At 38.2% G+C, this 25607-nt stretch overlaps 1 long non-coding RNA gene and 1 pseudogene across 2 annotated transcripts in view; one reads left to right on the top strand and one right to left on the bottom strand.

Annotated features, from left to right (window-relative positions):
* Positions 1-2018: 2018 nt before the first annotated feature.
* Positions 2019-25607, bottom strand: part of LOC122199975 — a 99887-nt gene continuing 76298 nt past the window's right edge. Inside the window, exons 6-7 of one of the 2 annotated variants that reach the window (XR_006193682.1) lie at positions 7805-7925; positions 2019-2100 (exon numbers count right to left, since the gene is read on the bottom strand). This is a non-coding gene — a long non-coding RNA (uncharacterized LOC122199975). Of the gene's footprint in view, positions 2101-6629; positions 6696-7804; positions 7926-25607 lie in introns of those variants that run through there. The other variant, XR_006193683.1, reaches the window with a different exon arrangement.
* LOC122199974 lies at positions 17489-19632 on the top strand (annotated as a pseudogene).

Here is a 25607-nt window from a genome sequence, read left to right as displayed (position 1 = left end):
TTAATTGTGTCACTTAATTCTCTAATTCTCCCCTCATACTCCTGGATTTTTTTATCTCTCTTTTTCTCAGCTTCCTCTTTTTCCATAATTTTATCTTCTAATTCATCTATTCTCTCCTCTGCCTCTTCAATCTGAGCTGTGATCACCTCCATTTTATTTTGCAGCTCATTTATAGCATTTTTTAATTCCTCCTGTTTGTTAGTCTCTTGATCTTTGTAGTAATAGATTCTCTGCTGTCCTCTATACTTTTTTCAAGCCCAGTGATTAATTTTATGACTATTATTTTAAATTCATTTTCTGTTACATTGCTTAAATCGTTTTTGATCAGTTCGTTAGCTGTCGCTACTTCCTGGAGTTTCTTTTCAGGGGAATTCTTCCATTTCATCATTTTGCATAGTCACTGGAGTGGTGAGGAACTGCAGGGCTCTTCCCCTGTGCTGTCTGGAGAAGCTTTGTTGGTGGGCAGGCCACAGTCAGACCAGATGTCTTCCCCCAGCCCACCACTGGGGCCACAGTCAGACTGGTGTGTACCTTATCATCCCCTCTCCCAGGGGCAGCATTCACTGTGGAGTGGTGTGGCCCCTGTCTGGACTACTTGCACACTGCCAGGCTTGTGGTTCTGCTTAGATGGGATCTGGTGTATTAGCAGGGTGGATCCAGAAGGTGCACAGGGGCGGGAGGAGCAGACTCAGCTTGCTGTGCCTTAGGTTGTCTGCTTCAGGAGGGGCCCTGTGGCACTGGGAGGGAGGCAGACCCATCAGAGGGATGGATCCACAGCAGCACAGCGTTGGGTGTTTGCGTGGTGCAAGCAAGTTCTGTGACGGGAACTGGTTTCCTTTGGGATTTTGGCTGGGAGATGGGCGAGGGAGATGGCACTGGTGAGTGCCTTTGCTCCCCACCAAGCTGAGCTCTGTCCTCTGGGGCTCAACAACTCTCCCTCTTGTTGTTCTCCAGCCCTCCCGCTCTCAGAGCAGAGCTGTTGACTTGTAACATTCCAGACATTAAGTCCCACTGGCTGTCAGAACTCATGCAGTCCAGCCCCTCCAATTTTGCAAGCCAGACTCGGGGGCTCTGCCTTGTCGGACAGGCTGCCCCTCCAATGCCCCGGCTCCCTCCTGCCAGTCCGTGTAGTGCGCACCGCCTCTCAGCCCTTCCTACCCTCTTCTGTGGGACTCTCATCTATACTTGGCTCCAGGGAGTCTGTTCTGCTAGTCTTCTGGCAGTTTTCTGGGTTATTTAGGCAGAGTGTTGGAATCTAAGTGGTCAGCAGGACGCGGTGAGCCCAGCGTCCTCCTACACTGCCATCTTCCTTCAACCCATCCTGTTTCTTAATGGCCATTTCTCCTCCTCATTTTCTTTCCCTTCTTTATTTCCCATCCCTTGAAAAATATTACTTTGTACCATCTCTGTTGCTACTTCTAAATTAGCTTTTTAAATTGCTTTTATCCTGAGGCAGGGCTGAACATACTAACACAAAAAAATGTTCACAATAGAGTAAGGGAAACAAAAATCAAAACAGTTATAGTAGGAGTCCAATTTTTGTGTTTATATATACATAATAAGTTATAGTAAATACATAGTTTTTTCTGGCATTTAAATCTATTTACTCTATTAATATGTATCAATAGACTTATGATGGGAAAGAAAATAGATTAAAATGCTAGAAAGATACCTATCAAATTTTTAATACAGTGATGTGGGGGAATGACAATTAGAAAATGGGACATTCAGTTGATAGGTATGAATTTCCTTGTTTTTAAAAAATAAATGTCACTTACAAAGAAAAAGGTTAATGCTTTCAAACTGCGCCTCTTTGCACAATATCCAGTGATGCCCAAAGCTGCCCAATTTTGTTCTGCCTACGCTGCAGGATTTTGACAAGGATGGAACTCAGTGGTGACCATTTCCCCTGCTATTACCACAAATGTCATTATCTCAAAAACAGACATGCTGCCTACAATGCAGACCTACATGCATGCACCTTGCCGTGGGAATTTGCCCCACGTGTCCTGTCAGCACTCCATGGCATCTGTCTCCACAGAACCTCCTCCAAGCATTCCAGCCACTGCCCTAAGAGCAGAGCATTGCACCTGCCTGCAACTGTCAAGTTTGGAAAGTTAGTCAATGCTTCCCCTGGGAAAGCTAATCACTGTTTTCAAAAGCTCAATTATAAAAGAAATCACCACACAAATGGGAACCCAGAGAATAATCTCAAAAACAATAATAAAGCCATAAAACCTCATACTTAGCACATTATACTTGCCCATTTCTTTTTTGATTCTCACAATAATTCTGTGAGCTAAGAGAGGCAAGGGCTTACAGAGAGTCCCTGCTTTTTGCTGCTTTGCAATTCACCCATGTGCTTACCCAACTCCACCAAAAATCCTTTCACTTTGTGTTTTGCTGATTCATTTGCTTAATCATCACCTCACCTGCAATTTCCAAAAAACCTCCAGAACTTTGTATCTAGGGAACATAGCTGAAATAAGCATTTTTCTTCTCCTGGGAAGAAACACAAGAGAAGAGCCTGACAGCTAGAGTCAGAAAGACTTCTGATCTAATCTTGGTTCTGCTACTTAGCAGTCTTGGTCACATTGCTTAACCCACTAACCCTCAATTTTCCCATCCATAAAACGGGGAACTTAATTCCTACTTAACAGGGCTGTTGTAAGGATTAGATGAGAACCTGGGATGAAGCAGCTGGCTTTAAGAAACCTCACTAAGCATTTGGACCTTAGCAAAATCCTTTCCCGGGCCCCATCTGCTGGTGATAAAAAGTAAAGTCAAGGCTACAATGAAGGAAAATAGTTTTCACCAGGTAGCTGTTCTTGGACTCACATAACTTACAGAAACTCGTAATATTGAAAAGCAGGAATCGACTGTATCAATGTCTCTGTGTGGTAGTAAAAGAAACCAAAGGATGCAAGGCAGAGTCACGCAGCTCGCTGAGAAGAGAACTGCAGACTCAGAGTCCACAGAAGCCAAACCGAAGAGGTCTGTGGGTAGAAGGAAGGGAAGACAGGCTTCCAAGTCTGGCTCCACTGCTGTTCTTGGGGAAATCTCTTCCCCTCCTCAGAACCCTTGGCTCCTTTCTATGCCTGTTCCAACTGACAGATACACATATTTTTGTGTTTTACAAACTTTGCAAAAGGCTTGCAGTAAGGATGCTATACATTGCTGATACATAAGCATTTACATTGATGAGTGGACATCCACAGTCTGGAAAGTTCTTCAGCAAACTGACACCAGCAGCTTCTCCCTAAGAGCCTCTTTCTGGAGACGCCAGCTTCCCACCACAGAGCTCAGACTCCTTTCCCCCTTAAGTCTCTATTATCTCCAATACCTTTACGATTTTTCAGAAAATGTCAATTGTCACTTGCTCCTAAGCCCTGGACCTGTATTTGCACCAGCACATCCATTAATAAGGCCCATTCACATCAAGGCCCATCTTTCTGGGTCTCACCCTTCAGACACACCAACTTTCAGAGACGACAGCTTCATTTCTGTCTGTCCATACCCAAAAATCTCTGTAAATAAAAGGGCACAGTATAGATATTTACAGAAGGACCAACCCTCCCCCACAGTCTCTCCCTAAACTCACATGTAAACCTGAGAAAGCAGAGGCAGTTACAGTTACATTATATCTTTACATTGCATTTTTTGTTCATCCCACTACTCAAAGAAACAATACAGACTGAGGCTGATTACTTTTGAATATTAAAGAGCGAAGAGAAGTAAAAAATGACATATCCCTAAACTCAGGAAATTGGAAGGAGAAGGTGTCGAGATGCAGGATGGACTCTTTGGTTTGGGAAGCTCGGGGTCAGAAGTCCCTGGCGTTGAGCACACGGACGTGTCCAGTTGTGCGCAGGACATGTGGGCACAGAGTAGAGGGAAGAGGTCAGCGCTGGAGCTTAGGTGACACACAGCTCCCAAGATGACATAAGAAAGATGACTAAAACAAGACAGGAAGCTGTGCTCCTCAAAGAGAAAGGGGTGCAAGGAAACAAGGAAAGAACAAAGCTCAAGCCTCAGGCGATGCCTACAGTTAGCAGTTACTGGGGAAAAGAAAAAACAATGACACAGAAGAACCGTGAGTATCTTAGAGACTAGAAGAGCCTCAAAAGAGAATCAAAACAATGTGCTGTCACAAAAGCCACAGCGACAGAGAACTTCAAGGGAGAGTGGGAAGTAGGATCAGAGGCTCCAGGTAGTTCAAAGATAATTGCTTCACAGGGTCTGAAAAAGGGCAGGAATCTCTTACCACTTCAGTTCTGCAGTGTGTTGGGAATAAAATTCAAGTTTCAAGTTGGTAGTAGCATCAGCAACTTTATCTAACATTTACTGAGCACTTAAGCTATGCCCAGGTTGCCAGATGAAATACAGGATGCTCATTTAAATTAGAATGGTAGGTAAATAATGAATAACTCTTAGTGTATCTTCCATTTCATATAAATAACTGGTTAGTATAGGTATCTCCAACTGCACATAAACAGCACATAAACAGCTGTCAGCTGTGCTGACAGCTCAGAGCCTGGAACCTGCTTCGGATTCTGTGTCTCCCTCTCTCTCTGCCCCTCCCCTGCTCATGATCACTCTCGCTCTCCCTCCAAAACAAATAAATAAACTTTTTTTTAAAGTCCCACGTTTCACCCTACATAAGTAAGGCAAACATAGGTCCCTGAGCTGGTACAACAAAATTGGTTTGAGAACTGCTAAACCCATTAAAACTTCTAGTTCATTGCCTTAATAAGCTACAATGTTAACAGAAATCTCAAAATTAACATCATGACCTGTTTAAGCGGTGGACTCTAATATACATTTTTATGTAACTTTTATCAAAGAGTCAATTCTTGATTATAGACATGCTTAAGAATACAGCAAAAGGAGCCTGGAATTAAGTATAAAACAACCTATGAGAGTTTTCCTACATCATTACTTACTAACATTCTATGATTTCTCTTTGAGCCTAAATTTTCTTATCTGTAATGATCCTTGCCTATTACAAAGGGTCACTAGGCAAACTTGTGTCCTTAAAAGTGTTCCATAAATTATAAGTACTATACAAGTGGAAGGAGACCTCATTATTATTAATTATTGCAAAAATAGAAGGAAATATCGTTCATGTAACACAAATTTGATTAATATGATTTTGGAATTCATCTGATACAAACTAATTTTGCATTTAACAATATGATATTTCAAAAGCAGTATATAGTACAAAGCATTTTTGTCTCATTTTATCCACTGTGTTAGTAATTGCCTCATATTAACAATGAGAGTCTTATACTCCATGGTGTTTCCAAGGTCTGTTCATCTCTATGATATCTAAATCTACAATGACAGTAGAACAAAATGGCACCTAAGCATTGGTAGGTGCTGGTGTAAAGCGAGCCTAGATTTAAATTTTTGTTGCAAAAGATTCACAAAGTATGTAAATAATTCACATGTGGAACATGAAATTAAAATTTTAAAATATCAAGGTTTTATTCCTTCTGTCTCAGATATCTTTCTTAACAGAATTCAGCCTGATAATGTGTTCATCTTGCAAATATTTAGGAGGCCAAGTCATACTGAGTGTTGGCAAACAAAAGTCTTTGAGATCAAGGGGTTTATATAGTCAAGAGTAGAGACAATTAGAAAACTGAGTTCCTTGGGGTGCCTGGGTGGCTCAGTCAGTAAAGCTTCCGACTCTTGGTTTGGGCTTATGGTTTGTGAGTTCAAACCCCATGTGGGGCTCTTCACTGACAGCACAGAGCCTACTTGGGAATCTCTCTCCCTTTCTCTCTGCCCCTCTCCCTCTCGAGAGAGAGAGAGAGAAGAAAGAAAGAAAGAAAGAAAGAAAGAAAGAAAGAAAGAAAGAAAGAGAAAGAAAGAAAGAAAAAGAAAACTAAAGAAAACTCAGTATATTATAGGACATTTTTCCAGCACATTATTATGGGTATTCCCATGAAGATGAAGTAAGCATACAGAGATAATTCCACATCAGAGGAGAGCAAGAAACCAAGCTTTAGTACTAGGTCAAGGAAGGGGGCCCAGAGCAAGTGATATCTAAGAGGAGAGAGAATAAGTAAATGAGTTAATCACATATGAGTGGGATGGGATAACATTTGGAACCAGTGGGGGTGTCCAGAGCAGAAAGCATAAAATAAATAAAAGAAGTATGCATTTGATAAAATATGATAGAACTTGGAAGACCATGAGGGAGAGGTAAGAGTTTAGATTGGATAGCTAAGGAGAAGGAGAAGGAGAAAGAAATAGTATAAACCAATTCAAGAGAGTTACACTTAATGTTGAGGGCAAAAGTTGACATTTCCACCTTTTAGCCGGGATAAATATTACTATTACTAGTATGGAGAGTAGAGAATTAGACTCTAAAATTTTAAAGAAATTAAAATTAGATGGAATGGATTTGAAGCAAGGGGGGAAATTGTAAGACAGAGAAAGGAGTCAAGTGAAATAAGAGATTTCTTGCTTGCAAGATCTGGTGTATGATGGCATTGTTAATTAAGAGAGGACACTAGTCAGTTTTCACTAGTTTAGACCATGGCAACAAACAACCTCAAAGTATCAATGTGCTATGGGAACAATTTATTCTATGCTTGCATTACATATCATTGGTTATAGGTCAACTACCACAAATTTTCTCATTCGAGAACCCAACCTGAAAGAGACCCTGTCTGAAACATGATGCTCTGTAAACAGAAAGAAAAAACAAGATAGGTTCAGGAAGCAAGTATTAACATAAACATCAACTCATACACCATTGGCCAAAGCAAGTCACATGGCCATTCCCAAGGTCTTCAAAGAAGACAACACATATTTCCTTTATCCAAATGATTCAGTCTAGCACAATCACCTTTCTGATCACAAATATTTGCATACCTCTTTTATTCACACAAAATGAATGAGACTCTAAATGTTTTTCCAACCAGGTTGGAAATCCAGGATCTTGTTCTAGCCTCTATACCAGATTTAAGCCTTCCTGACTCAGACACCTATAAACAACAACAAAATAAAACAGATGATATCTTCCCTACACACATCCAACATACAATGGTGGGATGGGGACAGGATAATGATGATAGATGTTGCTATTCAACAAAGAGAGTAACTGGAAGGCACAGCAGTCATTGGTTGATAGCAATGCTGAAGCCTTATGGGACTAATGTTGCAATAAACCTGTATCTTGGGGAATAGACATATTCTTGTTTAAGGCCAGGTTTTGTTATTTGGGATTAGCTCCCCAACCTATGTTTTCCCATAGTCCTTGGTTACTCCTCAGAGGTGCTCCCTTTTCCAATATCTTCCTTGGCCACACATGAAGAAGGTGTAGGAGAATATGCAGCTCTTTGGGGCTGGGCAGCTTTCTCAGTCTACCCACTGCCAGAAATAGCTTTGGGAATCACAGCTGCTTTTAATCCAAGTTGGCAACTCTTTTGGCATCAACAGTCATTTAAAAACTTTTTATTACTATGTTATAACCAGCTTCATGTGTCAGTAATCACACCACCATTATTTTTGTGATATACATCTTTCTACATTCACAACTGGTAGTTTTAGTTTATCAGGATTCTACTAGACCAGTCCCTTAATCTTTGTCCACCAGCTGATTTTATAAAACTAAAAGAATAAACTTCCCCCTGCAGTACACTTTGTCCACGTAGAGGTTTTAACAATATATAACATGGCACACTCTTGATCTGGTCTTTGTCCCAAGGCTGAACTCCAATGAGCCCTTATTGCTTAAAGCATTTCTGTTTCTCCTCTTTTTTAACTAGTTGGAGAAAAAACACAACTTCACCTTTCAACCATTCAAGTCCTAGAATTTCTCGATTCCTTCTGTTCTCTTCCATTCCTTCTTGCAAACTTCCTGGTTCTTTTCTAAGATCCTTTCTTCCCGGTAGAACCTTGGCCAAAGGAAGCTAAAAAGAACCAAGGTGCATAAGTGACATTCTGTTCCTAACCTGTTCACTTAAAACCACATGCACATCAGGCACATTATCTGCTTGTATGTTATCACAACATTTTTATCAAATAATTTTCCACTGAAGAACACAGTGGAAACATCTTTTGGGCCTCCAATGGGTTTCCGTGCTACCCATTTCCGGATCCCAGAGTCAATTATTTGTTTAGCTGAATCCCACTTCTAGCAACCAAATTTGGTGTTTGCATTTTCCCGCCTAGTGAAGTTAAGCCATATTTTTTTAAAGCTTATTGTCATCCATATATCCTCTGTGGGGCAAAGGGTCTTTTCAAGTCTTTAGCCTGTTTTCTTCACTTGTATGTTACTTTCTTATTTTGGGGGTTTGAGACTCTATATATTCTAGATCCAAGTCCCTTACCAGACATGTGATTCACAAATATTTTCTCCCAGTTTGTAGCTTGATTTTTCATCTTCTTACCAATGTATTTCCCAGAGCAAAATATTTTAATTTAATGAAATTTAATTCAGCACTTTTTTTTTTCTTTTATGGATTGTGATTTTGGTCCCATATCTAAAAAATCTTTGCCCAACCTCAGATCACAAAGATTTTCTCCTATAATTTCTTTTGGAATTAAAATAAAAATAAAACCATTATAGTTTACATTTTATGTTTAGATCTATGGTCCATTTTAACTTAATTTTTGTATATCTCAGGTATAGGTCAAAGGTCTCTCTACTTTTGTTTTCTTTGTTGTTGTTGTTGTTGTTATGAATATCCAGTTGTTCCAAAACCATTTGTTGAAAACCACTATTTTTTCTCCATTGAATTGCCTTTGTACCATTGTCAAAAAAAAATGAGTCATATTTTTGTGGGTCTATTTCTGAAATCTTCTGTATCCACTGACCTTTGTGTCTGCCCACTATCAATATCACTCTGTATTGATTGCTATAGCTTTATATTAAGACTTAATAATGAGTACTATGGGGGACACCTGGATGGCTCAGTCAGTTGACTGACTGACTTTGCCTTAGGTCACGATCTCACGGTTCATGAATTCTAGCCCTGGTGGGGCTTTGTACTCACAACTCAGAGACTGGAACCTGCTTCAGATACTGTGTGTGTGTCTCTCTCTGCCCATCCCCTGCTCGCGCTCACTCTCTCTCTCTCTCTCAAAAATAAACATTAAATTTTTTTTTAGAAAGACTTAATATTGAGTACTATGGAGGCTCTTAGGTGGCTCAGTCAGTTGAGCATCTGACTCTGTCTCAGGTCATGATTTCACAGTTTGTGAGTTCAAGCCCCACATCAGGCTCAATGCTGTAAGGGCGGAGACCACTTTGGATTCTCTATCCCCCCCACCAGCTCTAGTCTCTCTGTCCCTCCCCCAACATACTCTCTCAAAAATAAACTCTAAAAAATTATTTTTAATAAATAAAAAGGAAAAAAATACTGAGTACTGTGATTTCTCCAACTTTATCCGTTTTAAAATAGATCTGGCTATTCAGATTCCATCTCTTTTTCATAAAATGTTGGAATCATCTGGATAGATCATAGGTCTGTATCTATGAGATGATACTGATAATGACAGATCAATTTGGAAAAATGTGACATATATGTTGAAACTTCCAATCCATTTACATGGTATATCTCTGCAGTTCTTTAGATCTTTTATTTCTTTCATCTCTGTTTTGTAGGTTTTAGCAAAAAGGTCCCTTCCTTATCTTTTTTTTATAACTGTTGTCAATGGCATCCTTGGCAAATTTTGGGTTCAAGGTTTTCATTGCTTTTTTTTTGAACAAATGTACAACTTTTTAATGTATTCACCTTGTACCCTACAATATTACTGAACTCACTTGTTAGTTCTAGGAATATTTTTGTAGATTGGGATATTCTACATAAATAATCATCTTGTCTGTGAATAGGAGCAGTTTTATTTATTTATTTTCCAATCTGGATTGGGGTTTTGTATGTCTGTCTGTTTCTTTGTTTTTCCTTATTTTGCTGGGTAGGACTTCTAGTAGGATGTTGAAGAAGCATGGTAAGGGTAGACATTCACCTGTGGGAAAGCATGAGGTTATTGCCATTAGGCATGATGTTAGTTGTGGTCTTTTCTTAGATGCTCTTTATCAGACTGAGGAAGTTCCCTTCTATTACTAGCATGCTGAAAATTATTAAGTGATGTTGAATTTTTTCAAGTTACATTCCTTCAGCACTTGATATGAGCATGTGGTTTTTCTTTAGATGGTTAATATGGTGGATTATACTAACTGTATTATTTCCCAAAGTCCCTATGAGGAAAATATAGAGAATGGATTTTGGAACTGTTTCCTAATAAACACATTTAAAGACATGAATTTCCATACAGCACAATTTAGCTGCATCCTAGGAATTCTGATATGTAGTGTTTTCATTTTCATTCAATATGAAATATTTCTAATTTTTCTTTTAATTTCTTTTGTGACCTATGGGTTACTTGGCTGCATATTCTTTGATTTATAAATATTTGGTGTTACAAACCAAATGGTGTGTTTTATTGTTTTATTGTGGTCAGGGAATATAATCTTTGTGATCTCAGTCTTTTTAAATTTAATGAGACTTGTTTGATACACCAAGAGATGGTCCATCTTGATCAATTTTCTGTGTGGATCTGAAAGGACTATGCAGTGCAGTTGTTGCTATAGCATTCTATGTAACTGTCACTTAGGCTGAGTATACTGATTGTCCTGTTCAGGTCTTCCATATTCCTACTGGCGGTCTTTCTACTTGTTCTATCATTTATTAAAAAGGATCACTGCCACCTTCAAATATAATCATAAACTTATCCATATTGCTTTCCACTTTCTCTGATAGTTTTTCTTCATATGTTGTTAAACCTGTAATTCAGTTCATACTGTTATATGTGGTTATACTTTTTATAAATTGAAACTGTTGTCGTTATAAAACATCTCGATCTCTTGTGCCTTATTCTAAAGTTTACATGGTCTGAAATTAATATATCCACTGTGCCTGTTTTATAATCAGTATTTGCATGATGTATCTTTTACAAACTTTTTTTATCTGTATCTTTTTAAAAATGTTTCTTTTTTTTTTTTTATTTTTGAGAGAGACAGACAGACAGACAGACAGAGAGTGAGCAGGGGAGGGGCCGAGAGAGAGCGAGACTCAGACTCTGAAGCAAACTCCAGGTTCAGAACTGTCAGCACAGAACCTGACATAGGGACTGAACCCATGAACTGTGAGATCATGACCTGAGACCAAGTCAGAGACTTAACCAACTGAGGCACTCAGGCGCCTCAATCTCTGTCTTTTTTGGGGGGAGGGTGGGGTGGGAGTGGGGGGTGAAGAATCCTAAGCAGGCTCCATTCTCAGAGCAGAGCCTGACCTGAGGCTTCATCTCACCAATGTGAGATAATGACATGAGCGGAAATCAATAATCGAACACTTGACACACTGAGCCACCCAGGTGCCACCTATTTATCTGTATATTATTTAAGCTGGGTTTTATTTGTTTCTGCAAACTAACAATCTCTACCTTTTATTTTTTTTAATATGAAATTTATTGTAGAATTGGTTTCCACACAAAACCCAGTGCTCATCCGAACAGGTGCTCTCCTCAATGCCCATCACCCACTTTCCCCTCTATCCCACTCCCACCCCCATCAACCCTCAGTTTATTCTCAGTTTTTAAGAATCTCTTATGGTTTGCCTCCTTCCCTCTCTGTAACTTTCCCCCCCCTCCTTCCCCTCCTCCTTGGTCTTCCATTAAGTTTCTCAGGATCCACATAAGAGTGAAAACATATGGTATCTGTCTTTCTCTGTATGACTTATTTCACTTAGCATCACACTCTCCAGTTCCATCCACGTTGCTACAAAAGGCCATATTTCATTCTTTCTCATTGCCACGTAGTATTCCATTGTGTATACAAACCACAATTTCTTTATCCATTCATCAGTTGATGGACATTTAGGCTCTTTCCATAGTTTGGCTATGGTTGAGAGTGCTGCTATAAACATTGGGGTACAAGTGCCCCAATGCATCAGTACTCCTGTATCCCTTGGGTAAATTCCTAACAGTTCTATTGCTGGGTCATAGGGGAGATCTATTTCTAATTTTTTGAGGAAACGACACTGTATTGCAGAGCAGCTGCACCAGTTTGCCTTCCCACCAACAGGGCAAGAGAGTTCCCGTTTCTCCACATCCTCTCCAGCATCTATAGTCTCCTGATTTGTTCATTTTAGCCCCTCTGACTGGCGTGAGGTGGTATCTGAGTGTGGTTTTGATTTGTATTTCCCTGATGAGGAGCAACGCTGAGCATCTTTTCACGTGCCTGTTGGCCATCTGGATGTCTTCTTTAGAGAAGTGTCTATTCATGTCTTCTCCTGTTTCTTCACTGGATTATTTATTTTTTGGGTGTGGAGTTTGGTGAGCGCTTTATAGATTTTGGATACTAGCCCTTTGTCCAATGTGTCATTTGCAAATATCTTATCCCATTCCATTGGTTGCCTTTTAGTTTTGTTGATTGTTTCCTTTACTGTGCAGAAGCTTTTTATCTTCAGGAGGTCCCAATGGTTCATTTTTGCTTTTAATTCCCTTGCCTTTGGAGATGTGTCAAGTAAGAAATTGCTATGCCTGAGGTCACAGAGGTTTTTTCCTGCTTTCTCCTCTAGGGTTTTGACGGTTTTCTGTCTCACATTCAGGTCCTTTATGTATTTTGAGTTTATTTTTGTGAATGGTGTAAGAAAGTGGTCTAGTTTCATCCTTCTGCATGTTGCTGTCCAGTTCTCCCAGCACCATTTGTTAAAGAGACTGTCTTTTTTCCATTGGATATTCTTTCCTGCTTTGTCAAAGATTAGTTGGCCATACTTTTATGGGTCCAATTCTGGAGTCTCTATTCCATTCTATTGGTCTATGTGTCTGTTTTTGTGCCAATACCATGCTATCTTGATGATTACAGCTTTGTAGTAGAGGCTGACGTCTGGGATTGTGATGCCTCCTGCTTTGGTCTTCTTCAAAATTACTTTGGCTATTCAGGCCTTTTGTGATTCCATACAATTTTTAGGATTGCTTTTTCTAGCTTTGAGAAGAATGCTGGTGCAATTTTGATTGGGATTGCATTGAATGTGTAGACAGCTTTGGGTAGTATTGACATTTTAACAAGGTTTATTCTTCCAATCCCTGAGCATGGAATGTTTTTCCATTTCTTTCCATCTTCTTCAATTTCCTTCATAAGCTTTCTATGTTTTTCAGCATACAGATCTTGTACATCTTTGGTTAGATTTATTCCTAGGTATTTTATGCTTCCTCGTGCAATTGTGAATGGGATCAGTTTCTTTATTTGTCTGTTGGTTCATTATTAGTGTATAAGAATGCAACTGATTTCTGCACATTGATTTTGTATCCTGCAACATTGCTGAATTCATGTATCACTTCTAGCAGACTTTTGGTGGAATCTATCGGGTTTTCCATGTATAATATCATGTGTCTGCAAAAAGTGAAAGCTTGACTTCATCTTTGCCAACTTTGATGCCTTTGATTTCCTTTTGTTGTCTGATTGCTGATGCTAGCACTTCCAACACTACGTTAAATAACAGCGGTGAGGGTGGCCATCCCTGTCGTGTTCCTGACCTCAGGGAGAAAGCTCTCAGTTTTTCCCCATTGAGGATGATATTAGCGGTGGGCTTTTCATAAATGGCTTTTATGATGTTTAAGTGTGTTCCTTCTATCCCAACTTTCTCGAGGGTTTTTATTTAGAAAGGATGCTGAGTTTTGTCAAATGCTTTTTCTGCTTCGATTGACAGGATCAATGGCCCTTATCTTTTCTTTTATTAATGTGATGTATCACATTGATTGATTTGCAACTATTGAACCAGCCCTGTAGCCCAGGAATGAATCCCACTTGATCATGGTGAAGAATTCTTTTTATAAGCTGTTGAATTCGATTTGCTAGTATCTTATTGAGAATTTTTGCATCCATAATCATCAGGGATATTGGCCTGTAGATCTCTTTTTTTACTGGGTGTCAGTCTGGTTTAGGAACCAAAGTAATGCTGGCTTCATAGAATGAGTCTGGAAGTTTTCCTTCCCTTTCTATTTTTTGGAATAGCTTGAGAAGGATAGGTATTATCTCTGCTTTAAATGTCTGGTAGAATTACCCAGGGAAGCCATCTGGTCCTGGACTCTTATTTGTTGGGAGATTTTTGATAACGGATTCCATTTCTTTGCTGGTTTGGGGTCTGTTCTAATTTTCTCTTTCTTCCTGTTTGAGTTTAGAAGTGTGTGGGTGCTTAGGAATTTGTCCATTTCTTCCAGGTTGTCCAGTTTGTTGGCATATAATTTTTCACAGTATTCCCTGATAACTGCTTGTATTGCTCAGAGACTGGTTGTAATGATTCCATTTTCATTCATGATGTGATCTATTTGGGTCATCTCCCTTTTCTTTCTGAGAAGCCTGGTTTATCAATTTTGTTTATTTTTTCAAAAAACCAACTCTTGGTTTCATTGATCTGCTCTACACGTTTTTTAGATTCTATATTGTTTATTTCTGATCCTTATTATTTATCTTCTTATGCTGGGTATGGGTGTCTTTGCTGTTCTGCTTCTATTTCCTTTAGGTGTGCTGTTAGATTTTGTATTTGGGATTTTTCTTGTTTCTTGAGATAGGCCTGGATTGCAATGTATTTTCCTCTCAGGACTGCCTTCACTGCATCCCAAAGCGTTTGGATTGTTGTATTTTCATTTTCATTTGTTTCCATATGTTTCTTAATTTCTTCTCTAATTGTCTGGTTGACCCATTCATTCTTTAGTAGGGTGTTCTTTAACCTCCATGCTTTTGGAGGTTTTCCAGACTTTTTCCTGTGGTTGATTTAAAGTTTCATAGCATTGTGGTCTGAAAGTGTGCATGGTATGATCTCAATTCTTTTATACTTATGAAAGGTTGTTTTGTGACCCAGTATGTGATCTATCCTGGAGAATGTTCCATGTGCACTTGAGAAGAAAGTATATTCTGTTGCTTTGGGATGCAGAGTTCTAAATATATCTGTCAAGTCCATCTGATCCAATGTATCATTCAGGGCCCTTGTTTCTTTTTTGATCCTGTGTCTAGGTGATCTATCCATTGTTGTTAGTGGGGTATTGAAGTCCCCTGCAATTACCACATTCTTATCAATAAGGTTGCTTATGTTTGTGATTGTTTTATATATTTGGGGGCTCCTGTATTCGGCACATAGACATTTGTAATTGTTAGCTCTTCCTGATGGATAGACCCTGTAATTATTATATAATGCCCTTCTTCATCTCTTGTTAAAGCCTTTAATTTAAAGTCTAGTTTGTCTGATACAAGTATGGCTACTCCAGCTTTCTTTTTACTTCCAGTAGCATGATAGATAGTTCTCCATCCCCTCACTTTCAATCTGAAGGTGTCCTCAGGTCTAAAATGAGTCTCTTGTAGACAGAAAATAGATGGGTCTTGGTTTTTTTTATCCATTCAGATACCCTATGTCTTTTGGTTGGAGTATTTAGTGCAATTACATTCAGTGTTATTATAGAAAGATATGGGGTTAGAGTCATTGTGATGTCTGTAGGTTACATGCTTGTACTGATATTTCTAGTACTTTGTGGTCCTTGTAACATTTCACTCACAGATTCCCCGTTAGGATCTCTTATAGGTCTGGTTTAGTGGTGATGAATTCCTTCAGTTTTTGTTTGTGTGGTAAGACCTTTATCTCTCCTTCTATTCTGAATGACAGACTTGCTGGATAAAGAATTCTCAGTTGCATATTTTTTCTGTTCATCCCATTGAATATTTCCTGCCATTCCTTTATGGCCTGCCAAGTTTCAGTAGATAGATGTCACTAGTCTTATCGGTCTCCCTTTATATGTTAGAGTATGTTTATCCCTAACTGCTTTCATAGTTTTCTCTTTATCCTTCTATTTTGCCAGTTTCACTATGATATGTCATGCAGAAGATCGATTCAAGTTATATCTGAAGGGAGTTCTCTGTGCCTCTTGGATTTCAATGCCTGTTTCCTTCCCCAGATCAAGGAAGTTCTCAGCTATGATTTGTTAAAGTACACCTTCAGCCCCTTTCTCTCTCTTCTTCTTCTGGAATTCCTATGATATGGATATTGTTCAGTTTGATTGCATCACTGAGTTCTCTAATTCTCCCCTCATACACCTGGATTTTTTTTATCTCTTTTTCTCTTCTTCCTCTTTTTCCATAACTTTATCTTCTAACTCATCTATTGTCTCCTCTGCCTCTTCAATCCGTGCTATGGCCACCTCCAGTTTATTTTGCACCTTATTTATAGCATTTTTTAGCTCCTCGTGACTATTTTTTAGTCCCTTGATCTCTGTAGCAATAGATTCTCTGCTGTCCTGTGTGCATTTTTCAAGTCCAGCGATTAATTTTATGACTATAATTCTAAATTCTTGTTCCATTACATTGCTTAAGTCATTTTTGATCAATTTGTTAGCTGTTGCCACTTCCTGGAGTTTCTTTTGAGGAGAATTCTTCCATTTCATCATTTTGGGTAGTGCCTGTGGTAGCTCCAAACTGCAGGGCACTTCCCCTGTGCTGTCTGGAGAAACTTGTGTTGGTGGGCAGGGCCACAGTCAGACCCAATGTGTGCCCCCAGCCCATCAGTGGAGCCACAGTCAGACTGGTGTGTACCTTATCTTCCCCTCTCCCAGGGGCAGCATCACTGTGGAGTCATGTGGCCCTGTCTGGGCTGCTTGCACACTGACAGGCTTGTAGTGCTGCTTTGATGGGATCTGGCCAAGGGCATATTATCCAGGGTGGATCCACAAGGTGCACAGGGGCAGGAGGGGTAGGCTTAGCTATCTTTGCCCTTGGTGGTCCCCTTCAGGAGGTGCCTGCAGCACTGGGATGGAGGCAGGCCCATTCGAGGGATGGATCCACAGAAGCACAGCATTGGGCATTTGCATGGTGCAAGCAAGTTCCATGATGGGAACTGGTTCCCTTTGGAATTTTGGCTCTAATTGGAATATATATATATATATATATATATATATATATATATATATATATATATATATATATGTGTGTTTGTAAATATTTTTGCATTTAATGTTGGATCTCATTCTCTGTATGATTGCTATAATAAAGTTTATTTCTACATATTTTGTGAAGCTAACAATTCAGTGAATTATACATGTAAATATAACAAATAGGTGAAAACATATTTACCAATAGATTACTATTTCTGATTCTTTTCATTCCATAATTCCAAGTTCATTTGTTATATATGTATTTTTGCATTTAAAAAACTTTCTTTAACAACTTTTAGTGTAATTCTGCTGGCATTTAATTATCTCACCTCTGAAAAAAATACTTGGCTGTTATTTTTAAAAGACATTTTCAGCCCCAGCCAGATCAGCAGAGGCAGGGCCCAGGCACTTGGGAGGTGATGGAGGGCAAGGAGCTGTTTAGGGGTAGGGAACAGTAAGATTTAGATTCACCCAGAGAGGGGAGAGCAGGGAAAAAGCTCTGAGGGCCCTAGAGGTGAGAGGGCAGATTAAGATCTAGAGCAACCTGATGGCCATGGAGGCCCAAGAGATGATGCAACACCTTCAGGAGTTTCCAGAACATCAAAAAATGATCATGGGCCAATTGAATGAACAATGAGACAAAGATCAGTTTACTAACATCACCCTGATTGCCGACAGACATGATTTTAAGGCCCACAAGGCCGTTTTGGCTACTTACAGTAAGTTCTTCTACAAATTCTTTCAGGAGTTTACTCAGGAACCTTTAGTGGAAGTTAAACTTGTTAGTAAAATGGCCTCCATCATTTAATTGAGTTCACATATACAGAAAAATTGATGATACAAAGAGAAGAGGAGACCAATGATGTATAGAAAGCAGCAGAGTTTCTACAAACACTAGAAGCTATCAAAGCCTTTGAAGTCAGGAACAAAGAAAACTAAGCTCCCCTAAAGGAAAATACCACAGGAAAAAGTGAGGCAAAAGAGAGAGAGAGAGAAAGAAAGAGAGAGAGAGAGAGAGAGAGAGAGAGAGAGAGAGAGAGATTGCAGAAACTTCAAATGTTATCACTGAGTCATTGCCATCTGCAGAGTCAGAACCTATTGAAATTGGAGGTTGCTGAAGGCACAATCGAGGTGGAACATGAAGGCATTGAAATGTTGGAGGAAGTGGCTTGTGCCAAGCAGTCTATAAAGTACATCAGAGCACAGCTTCTTCTGATGATTCCACCCTAGCTCTGTTGGCAGATATTATGATGAAAGTACCATCTGGGTGATAGAAAAGAGCAGATTAAAGAAGAGGGTTGTACATCTGACCCCACAAGCAAACCAGTAGAAGGTATGTAAATTGTGGAATTTCAGCTGTCACATGTGAAAGACTCGATCCCTTGGGAGAAATGTAATTGTTCATTTAAACCACTTTACCATTTTTAAATTTTTTTAATGTTTTTATTTATTTTTGAAGGAAAGAGAGAGAGACAAGGCATGAGCAGGGGGAGAAACAGAGAGAGAGGGAGACACAGAATACGAAGCAGGCTCCAGGCTCTGAGCTGTCAGCACAGAGCCAGATGCGGGGCTCAAATGCACAAACTATGAGATCATAACCTGAACTGAAGTCGGATGCTTAACCGACTGAGCTACCCAGACCCAACAATCATTTTACCATTTTAATGAACACTGAAACCACACTCCACTGAGAGCCTCAAGTGTGAAATATGCAATAAAAGGTATCACTGGGAGAGCATGTGGAGACAGCAACTCAACTGTTAACACCTCAGAGAAGGTGGAGTCAGTATGCAGCAAAGGACTGGGGGAAAATTTCACATGTGTCAATACTATGAGAAACAATGTGACCACTTTGGACATTTTAAAGAACGTCTCTGAAAACATGCAGGTGAAACACCTTGTGAATGTCCAAATTGTCATGAACGATCTGCCAGAAATGGCATCCTCAAATGTCACCTGACTGTGTGCCAAACTGGAGTGGGGACACAAAAAGGGAAGAAAATGCTTTAACAATGTCAGGTCCGTAACAATGTGTTTAACAACAGGGACCAGTTCAAAGATCATTTTGTAATACACACTGGAGATAAACCCCACCATTGCAGTCTATGTGACTTGTGGTTTATGCAAGGAAATGAATTAAGGAGGCATCTGGGTAATACTCACAGTATTTCAGAGTGTCTAGTAACCAAAGTTATTTCAGTAGAAACACGCATGCAAACTGAACCCCATGATTAATGACTATTATAGAACAAGTTGGGAAGGGGAATATGTTACCATTGCTTTCAATGTGTGGATTCAGCACAAGTCACTGTGGAACAGGTCCATCCCGATCTGCTCCAGGACAGCCAAGTGCATGATTCACAGATGAGTGAACTTCCAGGGCAGGTCCAGGTGGGTTATCTAGAACCGGGTCAAATTCAGACTGAAGAACGTACTGAAGTATCTGTGGAGCAGCTGAATGAATGGGTAAATCAGATGCCAGAGGAAGTACAAACTGAACTTCTAGAAGCTAATTTGGAACAAGTGACCCCTGAAATCATGAACCAGGAGGAGAGAGAGCCCATCCAAGCAGATGCTGTTGAGGCTGCCAGAGAAGCCTTCAAAGATGCTGATGGTTTAGAGACCAAACCAACAGTCGATTCCCAAGTTGAAAGGGCAGAGAATGAAAACAGAGTACCTGTGCCTGTTTTAGAATGAAATAACAAATGAATATTTTTTTTAATTTATGTGTTGGGTTTTTGAATTGATGATGGGCAATGTGACTGTCCTTAAGCTAACAGACAAATGGACCAATGTTAAAATCTTTTCTGTTGTGAACTGTTTCTATTGAAACAAACTGACCCCTCCCCCATTTAATGCCACACAGGAGGGATCTTTCCCATAAGTGCATGGGAAGCTTTGAGAAGTATTATTTCTGGAAACTTCAATGGATTATATTCTTATGGTACAGCTGGGTATGAATGTATTTTCATCGTAATAATGGTTTCTCCCTTCTCTCTTTCCCAGGTCATGTTCTTTCTCAGATGTTTTCCATGTTATAAAATCAAACCTGAAATCATTAGAAGACAAGTTTATGTATTCTAAATCATGTTAGAACATTGAATGTATAGTAAACACAAGGCTGCATGAAGAAAAATACATTGTTACTGTGCAGTTAGATGTTGGTTTCTGGCCCTCTTTACTTTTTTTAAATGTTTTATTTATTTTTGAGAGAGAGAGAGAGAGAGAGTACAAGTGGGGACAAAGCAGAGAGAGAGGGAGACAGACTCTGAAGCAGGCTCCAGGCCCTGAGCTGTCAGCACAGAGCCTGACATGGGGTATGAACTCATGAACCCCAAGATTGTGACCTGTGTGGAAGTCAGATGCTTAAGTGACTGAGCCACCCAGACGTCCCTGTCCTTCTTTAGTTCGAACAAACTTCTTGTCTATACTGATAGTCACAGATGTCATCTCAGCAACAGAAACAGAGGTGGTGACATTTCAAGAACATAAAAAAAAGCACACCCTTGTACCTTTTCAAAACCAACTAAACTTCTATAACGTGTCTCTTATTCTTTCAAAGTATGTGTTGTAAGGAGCAATGTAGGTGATACTCTAGTACTTTATGTTTTTGCTTATAGTGGCAACTACTGATTCTTTTTCTTGGTAAGTTAGATTGAGAAATTTTATTTAATGGCAACTGAAGGGCCATTTCCAAATGGGAAAATTCCTTTATATCTGTCTTCAACTTTTTTTGGTAAAAAGTTACATTAGTATTTTACCACCATATGTAGAAAAGAGGAGCATCATTTAAAAATTAATACATTTAAAATAAAGTACAAAGAAAAATATGTATATGTCAGGTTTTGTTTTGAATGAATCTTTTTCTCTGATCCTAATGTAAAGATCTTGTGCTATAACTTTTAAAACCATACAAATAAGAGTGCTAAACTGTGGGCTTCAAAGTAGGTGCGTTTAACCAGTATTACTTGGAAAATAAAATAGAAGAAAGAAAGAAAGAAAGAAAGAAAGAAAGAAAGAAAGAAAGAAAGAAAGAAAGAAAGAAAGAAAGAAAGATATTTTCATGGGGTTTATTGTCTTCTGGTTTGTACAGTATCTTATACAATGTCTGTTGTAATTCTTTGTCCCTTTGTATGTAATGTGTCCTTTTCTCTTGCTATTTTTAAGATTTTCTGATAATTTTTTAAATGTGTCAAGATGTGGTTTTCATCATGTTTATCCTGCTTGAAGCTTATTGAATATCTTACACCTGTGAGTTTACAGTGTTCATCAAATTTGCAAAGATTTTTTTTTATTATTTCTCCAAATATTTTTCATGTTTCTTTCTCTTGTATCATTTGTGGAGTCAAATTACATATATTTAGATTATTTATCTAAGAACTCACTGATATTATTCTCTTGTGGTCTCTTTCTATGGGCTTAATTTTGGGAAGTTTATATTTCTGTCTTTAGGTTTATTGATGATTTGTTCTGAAGTGTCTATTCTGTGAAGTGCAGATTTTTTTTTCTGCAGAGTCTAATCTACTGTTGACTTTTCATTTTATTTGATGTCTCTGTGTGTGTGTACCTTTACTATCCTTCCTCTATTCATGTTTTCTTTTAAATTCTTGAAAATGTTTATAATTTCTCTTTTAACATGCATTCGAATTATACTGTCTGCATTATTTCTGAGTCTGTTCCTATTAACTGACTTTTCTCCTGATTAATTTTTCCCTGCTTTTTAGTATGTCCACTGATATTTTCATTAGATGCTAGACAATAAATTTTATGTTATTAGTTCATGGATTGTGTTGTTTTTATTTAAAGAGTTTGGGCTTTTCTGATAGGCAATCAAGTTATTTGCAATTTAGTCTGAAGGGCTCAAAGATTGTCTTAAGTTTTTGAAGGTACTTATACAGTATTCTTTAGGAGTAGATTATTCCCACTATTGAAGCAGAGCTCATATGGGGTTTTTACTGAATGTCTGCAAACCATCAACAAGGGCTCTTTCTTCTGGCTGGTGGAAAAATCAAATGATTTCCATTCCTGGAGGAGTTCTGGGTTCCATTCAGCTCAGAGTTTCCCAGTTACTCAATTTTCCAAATTCTTGGAGCTTTCATTTGATGGACTGATTTCCCCATACTCAGCAAAATTTATAGAAATCCATCTTCAGATTTGTGGAGCTCTTTTCCTGTATAAATTCCTCCTTTCCAGAATTCTACTCTGTAACTTCCAGCAGCTTCGAAGTCCCTGACCCCTGATCTCCATCTCATCAACCCACTAGAACATTATGAAACACTTGGAACATCTCTCTCTGCTGTCTGTTTGGGGATGTGCCCCTGGGCAAAAAGCCAGCATGGTCATCAGGCTCAACTCATTTGCTTCCCTTCAGGGATCATGATCCAATGAGTTCTGTTGTTTAATGTCTGAAAAGAGTTGGTTCATAGATTTTGTCAAGTGTGCTAATTGTTTAAGACAGGAAATTAAATCCAGTCCTTTTACTCCTTCATGGCAGAAATAGAAACTGTCATATAATTTTTTTAATCTAGAGAAGTATTTCCTTGTTTTTCAAAAGAATAGAACAGTTGTTTTAAAATTGATGTTCAAATGGTTTGTCTAATCATTTCTTCATTACTACATTAAGATCACACACTCTTGTCAGGAAAACTACAAAAAGATTCTGTGATCCTTCAGTGTATATATCAGAAGGCATATAATAAAGTAACTCATTGTTTATAACATATATTTAGATTTAAATACCGTGTAATTATTCATATTCTCAGGTTCAGATCACATCTTTTTCCTGATAAAATCCTTTGTTTTTCCCAAATAGTGAGGCGCTTTTTCTGGTATTGATTCATCTCTATACAGTAGAAATATATATATATATATATATATATATATATATATATATATATATTCTAGATGGTTACATATTGCATAGAAGAAACAGATATTTATTTCGATATACATTATCCTGAAAATATCGTTTTATGCAGTATGGCAAATAGTATGTTATTAACATTTATTATACTAGAAACTGATTTTTTCTTTTTATACTTTCCTTATATACAAAAAAGTATGGTTTATATTTTTATTTGACCCAAGTTTGATTTATTTCCCCACTCTGTGATTCAGAGAGGTTCTCAATAGTCAGTGTATGTACTGCCCCATTTACCATGGCAGTTTTCATTAAAAATTATAAATGAGGATATAAAGTCTCTTAAAAGCATCACTGAATAACAGGATCAGATAAATAGCTAAGCGATCAGCTGCTATGGTTTTTACACTGTAAAGGAGAAAATTATTTAACATAGTACTTACTATAGCATTTGCCTTAACTAAACACTGGTTCTCTTATGCACCCTCTTCTCTCTTTCTGAGCAGGAAGATACCATAGTGCCCCAGTCACAAAATCAAAAATGCTTGATTCTGAGACCTATGCTCTGTTTAAACACTAATATTTCTTATATATAGCTAAGATTTAATATAAGGCTAACCCAACATTGTTCTCTTTGCCAGTTCTAACACTGGTTCCAAAAGCACATTTAATTCCCAGGGATACGCTGGATCCACTTCACGACACAGTGAACCCTGGCTGTATATTGCAGCTAATGATCTCAACTATGCAAATGAAGCTGTAACATCTGTAATTACAAAGAATATCACTGTAAATCATTTGACATGAATAAGCAGCCTCATTGCACTTCAGGAAAGGCTTTTTAATGAACAAGGTCTAATAATTTTAAAGGCTTAATGAGCAATTATGCTAAAACCGATGATAGCACTAAGAAGATTCATCATAATTTATTGTTTTTTCTCAGATGTGATTTCTAATAATAGCATAGGCAAGATCATGATTGAGGTTCTACCCTTATCAACACACCATTTTCATTACAAAATGAATCCCCCCATACCTAATGCTATCCATTCTAACCAGTGGGAAGGAGAAAAAGAGAACTGCTATTTATTAAAGATCATTACTACAAAGACTCTCATATATTAACTCATCTAATATACAACTAAATAACACTATATGATATTTATTATTTTTTTAAGTATATTATTATGTTCACATTTTTAATATGAGGAAACATAGACTCAGATATATTCAGGAATGTCTCCAAAGATTAGAAAGATAAGGAGAGAAAGAATTTGAATTGGACCCAGAATAACAGACTTTAAACCTAATACCCTTTCCACTGTATTACACTTCCTCTCTTTTATACCACTATAGCTACATACTGCATTAATTCAATGTACAACACTAGTAATTTGACTCCTATTCCTGTTTATGCATTTTGCTTAAACATTGATATATTAATATGCTTCACATTTTTTAAAAATTTTATTTGAGCTGATTTTATCTGATTCCCATGGAAGATAATATGACTTAATTCAGTAAGTCATATCATGCATGTCTCATGTCAAGCTAATTTATAAATGGAAGACATTTGTAAATAGCTATCCATTATACTCATGTTTACACCTGCTTCTGTCTTCATTGCACCTATCACTTCTGCTAAATGCCTGAACAAATGGGAGAAATATGGCTTTCCAGAGTCTCAATATATTCACTAGTGTCTTGTGATCCTCTGAAATCCCTACACTCACTTGTTTTTTCTTCTGCTCATCAGGAAGCCATTTCGTTAATTTGTCCTATGGGCAAAAAAGTTTTGTTTGCCTAAACACAATGCAAACGTCCATGTACATAATGAACAACATTAATGCCATTTTATTTGGGGGACTTAACAGGGTAATTAGTAGCAGTCCTTAGCTCAGAAGAGCCAATGTCTTTCTTTTTGTTTTGTTTTGTTTTTCGCTATCTCTTGTCTATTTTGATCACAGTAATATGAGCTAAGTGAACTTAATAAAAGTGAGAGGCCCCTCATTTCTTTTTTTTTAAGCTTATTTATTTATTTTGAGAGAGAGAGCACAAAGTCGTGAGGGCAAAGAGAGAAGAGACATCGAAAATACCAAGCAGGCTCTGTACCCGCACAATGGAGCCAGATGCAGGGCTCAAACCCATGAACCCTGAAATCATGACCTTAGCCAAACTCAGATGCTTAACCAACTGAGCCACCCAGTTGCTCTGGACCCTCATTTCTTCTTGCCTTCTCACCTGGAAGGCTTGTATTATGAAACCAAACTACCAGGAAGCCCAGAACACTTAATTACTGCTAGTGATGATTTACCAGAATCAATATTTTAGAACTTATCTGTATCCTAATTTAAGTCTTCCAAACCATGGTCATCAGAGTAATAACCAAGTAAATAAAATTTTCATCGTTTCTTCTGTCTTTTGGGGGAACTTATATAATGTCAATAAAATCAGATCTGAGCCTGCAAAGCTATGTAGAAATAACTGGAAAAAATATATCAGAAAAGATTCATTTCCAAATGTGTTCATTTCCCCAGTGCCAAACACAAATGTATCAGTTGAGGAAATCTAATGTCTTCAGAGGACCAAGGTCACCAAATGTTGTAGGCTCTATGAAAAGCCTACCATTTTATTTCAAATTGACACATTGCCCCATCTAGTTGAAACTCCACAGCTCATGTGCAAGTGCAATTTAGTTTAGGTTCTTATTAAACTGACTCAAAACACTTTAAAATGAAAGATCCTGAAATTAGAAAATGTGCTCTGGAAATGAAAATGGTAAAATAAAAACAATGGATCTCATATTTGCAAC

This window comes from Panthera leo, chromosome D1 (assembly GCF_018350215.1).
Source record: "Panthera leo isolate Ple1 chromosome D1, P.leo_Ple1_pat1.1, whole genome shotgun sequence".
Taxonomy (NCBI): domain Eukaryota; kingdom Metazoa; phylum Chordata; class Mammalia; order Carnivora; family Felidae; genus Panthera; species Panthera leo.
The sequence above is the reverse complement of the archived record's forward strand: the minus strand, read 5'-3'. Positions and strand labels throughout refer to the sequence as shown.